Source organism: Caretta caretta, chromosome 1 (assembly GCF_965140235.1).
Source record: "Caretta caretta isolate rCarCar2 chromosome 1, rCarCar1.hap1, whole genome shotgun sequence".
In the NCBI taxonomy this organism is placed as follows: Eukaryota; Metazoa; Chordata; order Testudines; family Cheloniidae; genus Caretta; species Caretta caretta.
This window is the reverse complement of record NC_134206.1, coordinates 121843510-121856134: the sequence shown is the minus strand read 5'-3', so window position 1 is coordinate 121856134 and position 12625 is coordinate 121843510.

The window sequence follows — 12625 nt, the reverse complement described above, 5'->3', positions numbered from 1 at the left end:
AGTAACTCTTGATAGTGGGGTGGGGGCAGAATGTAAAGGTTCGGGGGGGGGAGGGCATGTAACCGCCCCACGCTTGTCACCTCTGGCCTTTCCCACTGCACCGGTGCCTCCCACACCTGCTTCAAGCCAGCACCACTTTGCCGCCACTCCTCTTACAGTTCCTTCTCCATTTACGTCTCCCAGCACAGCAGCAGTCGGCGAGAAAGGGACGGGTCTCAGCAGGCTTCCACCCACCCCCTCTGGCAGAGCTGTGCTGCCAGCCCAGTCTCTCTTCTCTGCTCCAGGTGCCTCCTAGCGGGACTCAGTGGGAGCACTAGCTGCCGGTGCCTTTCCCAGGCACATCCCCCTCAGCTGTGCTCAGCCCATCCCCCGTGCTGTCCGAAATGCATTTCACCTCTGCAGGGAGGCACTGCTTGGGCGAGTAGAGCAGTGCAGGGTATGTACTCAAACACATCCCCGCATTCTTCAGGCGTGCCTTTATTCTACTTGCCCACGCAGTGCCTCGCGGGCTACATTGCTAGTTATACGCGTGCAGGGGGGTGCTATGCAGGTATGAAAGAAGCCCCAAAAAGAAGCATGCAGTATAGACACATATATAGACAGTATATTCTATGATTCTATGACACACCGTAGGTGCCTGTCTCTCCCCATTCATTGTCTTTAGGTAGCCTAGGCTGCCAACTCAGGCTTTGTAGACCACAATGTTGTTCTTGTGATTTTTTTTTTCTAAGGTCCAAAAAGTTAGGTGCCATGACACTCAGTGTTGTAACACCTAAGCACTTTTCCAGAGAATGCCCCTAATGACTAATGCTTTGCTGTAGCTCCATATATCTCCTGGGAAATCAGATGGCTGGACTCATTGCAGGCACCACATATTAAATCTCCTCCAACATCTCAAAGGCACATGTCCACAACTTAATTATCAATTTTGTATCAGAGCCACAAAGGTAAACTCTCTAATGAATCCATGGTTTATAAATGACTCCATATTCACATACTTTTCATACAAATGTTGTGAACATAGGTTACTTCCAGGTCTTGCAGTTGTTTCTCCAGGGATCAAGTAACATGGAACTGAGGTGCTTTTGTTGACAATAGGTACCTTTCTCATCACCACCTCGTGAAAGTCTGACAGAATGGAGAAATGTAAACCACTGCTATTACCAAAATAAATGACACTGCAGCTGTTTGTAATAACTCCGTGTAGTCACGTGTCTGAACTGTTATGGGCCATATCCTCACCTGGTATAAATTGGCATAGTTCTATGGACTTCAATGCCCTGTAGCTGGAAACTGTTAACACTTGATCTGGCTCCCTTGGAAGTCAGAGGTTTTATGACTAATGTCAGTGAGAATAGGATCATGGCTTGAGATAATAAGTTGAATGAAGACCATCTCTTCCTTTGTGTTTTCTTCTGTGCTAAGCTTCTGGCTCTCAAATGCTAATAACATTTACATCTATAATGTATATGTTGTATCATTAAAACTTAAAGAAATTCCAAGCCAACTGCCTCTCCTAAGTTTCCCAGTATGTCATCTTTTAATAGGTTCCTATATGGCAAGCACACCTGTTCAGGGGGTTCCTCTGCCTGCCAGGGCTCCTTGTGAGTGCAGGGCCTGCCATGAGGATGCAGTTGCAGGATCAGGGTCTTAAACTGTAAATTTTTCAGGCCAGGAGCTAGGGACTTTATTGAACAAACCCATATTGTCCCTCATGTTTTGTGGGTGGCCTAGAGGTGCTGATTTGTGGGCACCAAAAGGCTGGTTCTCTCTGGATCAGAAGAAATTTGTATATATGCTCTCTCTGTGTGACATTCCCTTTGCAAATATAAGCAAAATAAGTCAGTGTGAAAAGGCACTGTTACCTTTTCTTTTATTTCAAATTCTAGGAAGTGTGAGATGCTGAAAATACAGCTTTCTTGTCTCTGTTACGGCTTTAGCTGTGGTGATTGCTGATACCATAAGACAGCTTTGTCAGAAATCAGTGAGAGTGCACAGGGCATGAATTTGTCATTTTTAAGCTAACCAATCTCATTTATCTGGTTACATAATAGAACCAGGTCATATCTGTTCTCTCCCTGGAGATCCAGCCCCTGGAATTTTAAAGTACTCCTAGGTACAGCAGGATCCTGATTAATTGCATTAATCAATACAGAGCAAGTCCCCCAAAAACATATCAATTAAAAGAAAGGCACTGTGAGAAACCAGTCATTTTTGATGTATCATTTATCACAACAACCTGGTGTTATTTGCCATCTTTAATTCTTAGAACTTTGGTTACCATAGCAACAGGATGCAGCTTTTATACAAAGCGGGCCAAATTCTGCTCTTGGTTACTCAGAAGCAAATTCAGACTAACTCTCTGAAGTGCACTGAATGACACTGATGCAAATCCAGAGTAACAGAGGCAGATTTAGGCGTGCTATCTCTTTTATATAATCTTCCCCCTCTGCACCCCCACCCTGTCAGGAAGACAAGATGTTTTTCTCTCCTGCTCTGAGTAAGCTCATAACACAGTAGAATAATCAGACTTAATGACAGGTTAAACCAAAAAGGAATGTTACATCTTATATGACATTAACTTAATCTGTAAATTTGTATATGAACTGGTCTTATTTAAAAATACTCTAGGAAGGAGCAAATCAGAATTTATTCCTATCATCAATTCATGATAAGGCTACATCCAGAGAATGTAACATAATTAGAATGTTACAGAATAAACAGACACATGCAACTAAGGATAAATTCAAAATCTTTGGCTAAGGCATAGGACTTGATTTTGCAATAAGAACCTGTGTCTCATTAACTTTGATGGGGCTCCACGCAATTACATGTGTCTACCCACTTGGAGCTTATATTCATATACAAAAGCAATAGCTGGCCATATAATGTTATTAACCCTTACGTAGTACTCAGTGGAATCAGTGGAAATACATCCACAGATCAAGGTCAGTACATGAGCCAGTGTGTTCAAAAGAACCAGAGTCCAGATCAAAACAAAAAATCTTCTTTGTTGGGCTTGATCTGTACATGCAAAAGTACAGTGGCATTTTCCAGACTGCCAGCCAAATGAGAGGTTAGATTAAATACACATAGCAACGAAAGAACCCTTTTGGGAAAGTGCTGTGGCACTTAGTAGGGATTAAACCAATAGGGTGCTGCTCTAAAAATATCAGGTCTGAATTTTCACTTGGTTACGCCAGTTTTACACTGGAGTTACACTTGCCTTAAATTGATGTAAGCAAGTGAAAAAGCAGGTTCATAGAATCTGAGTAAAGCATGGGAACCTTTTCTGTGGGATTTACTTTTTAGTCATCCTCCAGAAATCTACATCAGGGAAATCATTAAATTATATAAGGCAGCTCAAGAATTAGAATCATAGAAGAATCAAATAAGATTAGGGTTGGAAGAGACCTCAGGAGATCATCTAGTCCAACCCCCTGCTCAAAGCAAGACCAACCCCAACTAAATCGTCTCAGCCAGGTCTTTGTCAAGCCGGGCCTTAAAAACCTCTAAGGATGGAGATTCCACCACATCCCTAGGTAACCCATTCCAATGCTTCACCGCCCTCCAATGCTTCACCACCCTCCTAATGAAATAGTTTTCCTAATATCCAAACTATACCTCCCCCACTTCAACTTGAGACCATTACTCCTTGTCCTGTCATCTGTCACCAGTGAGAACAGCCGAGCTCCATCCTCTTTGGAACCCCCCTTCAGGTAGTTGAAGGCTGCCATCAAATCCCCCCTCACTCTTCTCTTCTGCAGACTAAATAAGTTCAGTTCCCTCAGTCTCTCCTCGTAAATCATGTGCCCCAGCCCCCTCATCATTTTTGTTGCCCTCTGCTGGACTCTCTTCAATTTGTCCACATAGTTTTTGTAGTGGGGGGCCCAAAACTGGATGCAATACTCCAGATGTGGCCTCACCAGTGCCAAATAGAGAGGAATAATCATTTCCTCAATCCGCTGGCAATGCTCCTACTAATGCAGCCCAATATGTCATTAGCCTTCTTGGCAACAAGGGCACACTGTTGACTCACATCCAGCTTCTCGTCCACTGTAATCCCCAGAACCTTTTCTGTAGAACTGCCACTTAGCCAGCAGTCCCCAGCCTCTAGCGGTGCATGGGATTCTTCTGTCCTAAGTGCAGGACTCTGCACTTGTCCTTGTTGAACCTCATCAGATTTCTTTTGGCCCAGTCCTCCAATTTGTCTAGGTCACTCTGGACCCTATCCCTACCCTCCAGCATATCTATCTCTCCCCCCCCCCCAGTTTAGTGTCATCCGCAAACTTGCTGAGGGTGCAAGCCATCCCATCATCCAGATCACTAATGAAGATGTTAAACAAAACTGGCCCCAGGACAAACCCCTGGGGCACTCCGCTTGATACCGGCTGCCAACTAGACATCTCATCATAGAAGGCAATCAGGTTGGTCAGGCATGACATGCCCTTGGTGAATCCATGTTGACTGTTCCTGATCATCTTCCTCTCCTCCAAGTGCTTCAAACTAGATACCTTGAGGACCTGCTCCATGATTTTTCCAGGGACTGAGGTGAGGCTGACTGGTCTGTAGTTACCCTTTCCTATAGAAAGGGTATCATTCTCTATTAGATTCTATAGTATAATTTTACAATAAAGAGATCAACTATTATTCTAGCAGACTGTGCATTCTCACAGGTTTTAGATAGCTCATATAGTCACAACTAGTCCAGAAGTAAGAAATCAGGTGGTTTACCACATTCAGAACAGTTTAAAATTATCTCATTTTAGAGAAGTATATTTCAAGGAAACCTTATATCAGCAATCCATTGGGGCTGGGGGGGGAGGGGGAGAAATAGATTGAGACCTCGCAGAGTGTAATTCTTCAGTTACAAGAAAGCAGGATGGCAGAGCTGGGGTCTCTGTGGAAGTGTTAGAAGTATAATAAAACGACATGCATTCAAGAGGACAGGCGAGATTGAGAAAGCAGAGGTCTGATTCTTTTCCCATTGAAGCCAAGACATTCCACTGTTCCCTCTTTCTACTCCTGTCCATGTTCCATACTCTGGCTCTAGAGCATTCCTCTAGAGTACTCTGCTCCTGAAGTCTGGTGCTTCTATTGTGACTGATGTGTACTATATACACTGGACAATGTACTTGGTAGTGTGCAAGAGAAAAAGTCAAACTGCACTTTCTCAAATATCAGTGAATTACAAGGGCACTTTTGTTATTTTCAGAAGCTTGTAGCTTAGCAAAATACACAACTAATTATTTAAGTGAATGAGAGCTGTGATCTGTTCGAGGTGCTAATTAAATTCCCTAAGTGTTATGTGTCAATTGTCACATCTCCTGTTCAACCTCCTTTTGTCTGTGAATGCAGAAAGCATTTGTAAAGTGCATTAAAATGACCAATTCTAGAAAAATACTATCTATCAAATTCTCCCATCTGTTTTGCCCCAAAATGGATGCCTCTGTATATTTCTTCAATGAGTCTCATACCACCAGTAATAAGCTGCAAGGTAAGAAATAGGAGTTTTTAACAGAGGTGGGTCCAGGCTAAAACTCTGTATCTGAATTTTGTAGAAAAGAATTCAAACAGATTCAGATCTGAATTTTGTAGCAGCCCCCTTCTCTATAATGAACACCATAAAAAAACCCAAACAATTATAACCCTAAACACTAGGAAATTTGAAATCCAGGCCCAGATTTAAAATTTGTAATTTAGATCTGCGTAAAAGTTTTAAACCCTTAGGGTAGGCATTGACCACTGGAGCATCCCCTGGAGACAGGGTATGGAACAATGGTTGCATCTCTGCCTCGGTTTCCCTAAATGGACTTTTAATGAGGCTTTGTGCCATTGCTTTACCCCTACTTGAGTTGACATATTTGGGTTTCTGGGCATTGCTTCTCTTCTAGGACTTTGAGTACACGGGTCATCACCATGATTGGTCCATCCCAGTCACCCCATCTCTGGCACCTGGCACCTTGTTGAAGCTCCTCAGGTATAAGCTCTTCTAGCACTTGAAGCATCTTAGACTTTGTCTGCCCACACTGGTGCTTGAGCTTCACCCTTATTGCTGGGGTTCTTGGGAACTAACACAGATTTCCTCCTGAAGAAGGCAGCATTCCTTTTCAAGCATGACAAAGTGACTTCTCTCTCTTTCTGCTACTAGCCCTGCCTGCTTGTCAGGTAGTCTCCAGCTTGCTTCCCTTGTTTGGACAGTTTCAGTAGGAAAGCCCACATTTGGGTCCGCAAACTGAATAATTGCTCAATAATATCATTAATGCTTTTGTCGCATATGGTTCCTGGGACCTCAAGAACCTCTGGACCATGAATGGGCTTCCCCTGAGCTTCCTCAACCTGGGGACACCACATTCCTTCCAGGCTAGTGATGGGCCCCTCTTCCAGTGGAATTTTTTTTGGTTGCTTGTAGTATGCCCCTCAAACTTCCCAAGCTCTCATGCCCTGAGGCTAACGGTGTCAAAGCACCACTGTTATGGGGGGGGGGGGCACGAATGTAAACCATATGGCCATGCTCTTGCCCTGACCTCTCTACCCTAGGCTTGCCCAGTTATACAGCCACCCCATAGTGATGTCCCATCTGTTTTTGAAGCCTGAACTTCATGCAGGACAACATCTTTTTATGCGCCCAAGCTCCCCACCCTTGAAGCACATTACCCCTAGGACTACAATCTTCTTCACCCTGCTCTGTGTGTCATCAGTCTCCAGCTCAGTGTTAGCAGCCATCAGGGTCTCTGATATCTGAGACCAAATGTTCTTCATGATCTGGACTTCCCCAGGTGACTCAGAACCCTGCACCAATCAGTAATCTCAATTATCTCTGCTCCCCTGGAGGCAGACACAACTTACATGCCCCTCTTGTCCATAATACCTGCCCCCAATTGGCAGGAGCATCTTGACTCCTTTTCTTTTGATATTTACAATGGCAGAGCCTATTTGGTCCCTGCTGTGGTTGCTGCACCCCCTCCCCAACTGACATCCCCTCCATGGGTCAGCTATCCTGTGACAACCCTAAGAAATACACTAAAATGCTATGCTTCTGGGTGACATCCCAGACAAGCTGGTGTCAGCTCTGCCTAGCCTGCTTGGTGGCCCATTAAGGACCATCAGCTATACAATTGACCCATTGAGAGAAGGCAGATATGCCTTGTGACTCAGCAAAGTATGCAGGGACTTGCCCATGTGACTCCAAACTCCATTTTGCTGTAATTTTCCACAGTAAGAACAAAGAGGTGTTCTTACACCTAGAAAAGATTATAAAAGGCTGATGCCTTATCTCCATCTTGTCTTCAATCCTTCTTCATACCTCTGGAGGAACTTTGCTACACTGAAGCTTTGAACCAAGGACTGAAAGACCCATCCCAGCTGTGGATGTACTCCAGAGACTTGATTTGAACCTGCAGTCTATTCCATCACTCCTACAAGAACTTTCCCATTACTGTATGTAATTGATTCCTGTCATAAATGTAAAGGGAAGGGTAAATCCCTTTAAAATCCCTCCTGGCCAGAGGAAAAATCCTCCCACCTGTAAAGGGTTAAGAAGCTAAAGGTAACCTCGCTGGCACCTGACCAAAATGACCAATGAGGAGACAAGATACTTTCAAAAGCTGGGAGGAGGGAGAGAAACAAAGGGTCTCTGTCTGTTGGTATGCTGCTTTGCCGGGGATAGAACAGGAATGGAGTCTTAGAACTTTTAGTAAGTAATCTAGCTAGGTATGTGTTAGATTATGATTTCTTTAAATGGCTGAGAAAAGAATTGTGCTGAATAGAATGACTATTTCTGTCTGTGTGTCTTTTTGTAACTTAAGGTTTTGCCTAGAGGGATTCTCTATGTTCTGAATCTATTTACCCTGTAAGGTACCTACCATCCTGATTTTACAGGGGTGATTCCTTTACTCCTATTTACTTCTATTTCTATTAAAAGTCTTCTTTGAAAAAGCATTCAGTTTTCTTACTTGTTCTCAGATCCAAGGGTTTGGGTCTGTGGTCACCTATGCAAATTGGTGAGGATTTTTACCAAACCTTTCCCAGGAAGTGGGGTGCAAGGGTTGGGAGGATTTTGGGGGGAAAGATGTGTCCAAACTACGTTTCCCAGTAAACCCAGTTAGAGTTTGGTGGTGGCAGTGGTTATTCCACAGACAAAGGATAAAATTAATTTGTACCTTGGTGAAGTTTTAACCTAAACTTGTAAAAGTAAGCTTAGGAGGTTTTCATGCAGGTCCCCACATCTGTACCCTAGAGTTCAGAGTGGGGGAGGAACCTTGACAACTCCATTTAACCAATTCTAGCTCTCATCTATATCTTTTTCCTTTTATGAATAAACCTTTAGATTTTAGATTCTAAAGGATTGGCAACAGCATGATTTGTGGGTAAGATCTGATTTGTATATTGACCTGGGTTTGGGGCTTGGTCCTTTGGGATTGAGAGGACCTTTTTTTTCTTTTACTGGGGTATTGGTTTTCATAACCATTCATCCCCATAACGAGTGGGACTGGTGGTGGTACTGGGAAACTGGAGCATCTAAGGGAATTGCTTGTGTGACTTGTGGTTAGCCAGTGAGGTAAAACCAAAGTCCTCTCTGTCTGGCTGGTTTGGTTTGCCTTCGAGGTGGAAAACTCCCAGCCTTGGGCTGTAACTGACCTGCTTTAAGCAATTTGTCCTGAATTGGCACTCTCAGTTGGCACTCACACCCGCCAGAACCAGCATCATTACAGTATCCTGCCAACTAGGCCACATAACCAGCAAACCATAACCTCTCCATAGACCCCTTACACAACAACCTTTATACAATATTTGCTGCAAATATATAACAGTGGTCGCAACAGTGATCTATACAGTTACAGATTATGTCAATAACGTCACAGCCCCTGACAGCAGAAATTCTGCTTTTGGTGGGGGGAGAGCAGAAGGACAGGGCTGTATGGTGCACAATGCTCCATTGCAACTTCACTTCTGCCTTGGAGTCTCAACTGGTTAATGCAACCAGAAGAATGATGTCTGGGGAGAGAATATGACCGGCAAGGAGTGGAGTATGCTGATTCAGCTAGTTTGTCACCACAGCAACCAAATGTTGTCAGCATAGCGTCCACCCATGAGTCTCCTCAGAAGCCCCTTGTGAAAACAAGGACTAAATTGGAATTCCTTAGAGAGAATGGTAGACACACCACCTGCTGTCTCTTGGAGATGTGCTGGAAAAATATGTTGGAGAAGGTGCAGAAAAGAGCCACAAATTATTTGAGGGCTGGAGAAAATGCCTCACAGTGTGAGATTTAAAGAGCTCAATCTGTTTAGTTTAAAAAAAAAAATTAGGTGACTGGATTATGGTGTATGAGTACCTGCATGGGAACAAAATAGTGGAAGAGCTCTTTCTTCTAGAGAAAAGAAGCAAAACAGAACCAAATAGTGGGAAGTTGAAGCCACGCAAATTCAAATGAGGAATTATGCACAATTAGTTAACAGTGAGGATGAGTTAACGATTGGAGCAAACTACTAAAGGAAGTGGTGCTTTAATCAAACACAAGTTACTGAGCCCAGTAATGGGGTAATTTGGTGAAATGTAATGACCTGTGCTACACCAGAGATTGGACCAAGTGATATCATGGTTCCTTTGGTCCTAAAACTCTATGAATCTGTCCTGGGGAGCAATGAACTCTCTTTCCCCCTGAAGTTTTTCATGCACCTTCATGTGTCAATGAGAGTGAATCTAGCTTTGGTACCCAAGGAACTCAAATTTCAAATGGGTCAATTCTCCGCTGATTTACACTCTATACAATCCTATTCAAATCATTAGGGTCTCACTCATATATATAAAATGCCTCTGGAAATTAAACCCGTAAGATTCCATCTTAGTGTAATATTGTACCTTCATTTATGCACTAACTTGTTCTTCATGGCCATCTATATCAATTTGTATTACATTCTCTGACATTCAGCTTTGATAATATCCAATGACTTATACATAGAGAAGACTATAAAATGTAAGCCATCAATAATTGTCCATTACACGGGAATGTCTGCTCTAGATTTGTTTTTACAAAATATGACTTTCAACTGAACATTTTTACATGGCCAACTGCACAATTATGAGGCCTATTGAACTGGCAGTTGGCAGATTGTTAACTGGATTCTGCTCCCACTGCAATCATTAGGAGTTTTGCCACTTATTCCAATGGGGGTAAGAGTGAGCCCCATGAATTAGCCTAGTTATTGGATAACAGAAAGCACTGGTGAGCACTGTCATTGGTACACGAACAACGGCTTGCTTTCTTTAATTTAGAGCCGCTTAATTGGCTTTGCTGGCATTTCGTTTCCGTGATTATTCTGTTACAGTTCCCTGAATGCAATTTTCTACAATTAGGCTAGAAACATTTCTTTCCTCAGTTGACATATGCCACGGCTAGTAATGCCGCTTTTGAACAACTCAAATGCTCCAGTCCAAATTCCAACTTATGTGCTCTAAAGGAATCGCTATTTTGGGATAAGAAATCTCAGGAATAGGGGAAGGTAAGGTGTGAGCGACTGGTCTGAGGAAAATTTTATTGGTGGAAGGGAACTCAGCAAGGGGAAAGGCGGCTCAAGAAGACTGAACCCAGTGCATTTCGGTTCCAGGGATTGTGGCCTTTGAGGCTAGGAAAGTAGATAAAAGGGACTCTGGTCCCTTTGCCAGAATCCCCCCCATTGTCCTTGCAGATCTGTATGGGCCAGATGCTCTGTAGGTGTAAACCGGGTGACTCCATTGACTTCAATGGAATTATGATAATTTACACCAGCTGAGGGTCTGGGCTATATATATTTTCTTCACATATTCCCAGGAATTATGAATTTATTGTAGCACTAAGAACATGGGGGCGGGGGGCCACAAGGTGCAGATCAGCACCTGTGATACCCTGGGTTCGTAAGTATTTTCAAAATGTTAATTTTCCAAACAAAGTCAGGCTTTCCCACAACAATTTATTCATTTATAGACTTTTCCCTAGTACTCTCATACAATATTTACCATTCTAAAGCAATAATGAATTATCTTTACAATACAACTGTGAGGCGTGTGGGGAAACTGAGGCACTGAAGTTCATACATGTCTTGTCAAAGTTCACAAAGGAAGTCTGTGGCAGAGCTTGGGACTGGAACCCAAGAACCTAGTTCTGATCTCACTTGCATTGATGTTATACCATTGCGTCACTATTAACTTCAATAGAGTTACTCCTGCCTGACACGAGTGTGCGATCAGAATTAGACCCCTCCGTCCAAGACCAATGACTTAACCATAAGACCACCCTTCCTCTCAAGGTTTGGGGAAGCCACTGGGCCTATTTATGACCCCCAGAATGAACAGCTCCTAAGTTAGAGAAAGTTTGGATCTGAATCTTAACTTTGTGGTACAATCCCATCTATGGAAAGAGGTTCAGAAACTTTTGAGAGTTACACATCACTTCTGGCAACAGTGACTGCCAAGTTCATTTCACTGTATTACATAAATCTGTTCAATATCAAATTAGTCAATACAATCCTTTGCCAAAAACAAACAAGAATAACCAGACCTGCAAATATAGTGCCGCTGAAATACATCAGAATGGCTCACTTCAATGCAGATGAGCATATGGGCGGGGGGGGGGGGGGTGTGTGTCCTTAAAATAATGCTGCAATTTCCTGAGTTGTGGGAAAGTGTAGTGGGGTAGTCACCCCACTCTGGCCCTGAAGGGGTTAAAACAGCCTTGTGAGAGGGCTGCCCTGGGGAGGGCTGTGGCTGGGGGAAGAGAAGTGAGAACAGCTAGGGGAAGCTGATAATGTAGCTGACCACAGGTGTGGCTGGCTTAATTAGGGCCCAGCTGGCCCTTATAAGAGGGCTGTGGGCCAGAAGCTACAGGAGTCTCACTTTAGCTCTGGAGTGGGAAGGGCTAGCTGCCTGGGAGTAAGGGGCCCCCAAGCTGCAGGCCTTGGTAAAGACCCAGAAAGGTACTGGGGCTGCAGAGGGGCACCCTGGGAAGAGGCAGCTGGTTCTACCCCCTTGTCTGTGATGAGTGACCATTACAGAATGCAGTCTGCCCCAGTGAGTAGAGGCTAGATGATGACTGGCAGTAGCCACTGAGGTAAGGTGGGTTTAGAGGGTTGGGGGTTCCCCTGGGAGGGGAGACCCAGAGTGTGAGGATACTGCTGGGGCAGAACCGCAGGGTAAAGAGGTCTGGGAGGGACATGTATGCCAGTGGTAGGCAAGACACCAGCCTGCACGGGGTGCTCTGAAGGCTGGAAGGAGCTAATTCCTGAGATGACCAGCAGGAGGTGCCATGCTAGTGAGTCATCGTGTCGCTACAGAAAGGTAATGGCTCTCTCAAAGAGCGAGGTGCCAAACTGGCTCAACTGGAACAGTACCCCGAACAGCCTAATTAAAGCTCACAGCAGGCTCTGATTTTCAATTTTTCTTGGAATTGTTATCTTAAGTTCCCCTTGTGAGTAGGGTTCAAATGCTTCTTGTTTAATAGGCTAGCAGTTGGTCTGGAGGGTTTATAGTACCACAGGAGTTATTCACCACGGTATTTAGATGCCTAAGTCCCATTTTAGGCACCTAAATCCTGTTTTTAATCACCACTCTGATCCCTGAAACTCCTGCTCTGCTGCCTCCTAACCCTAT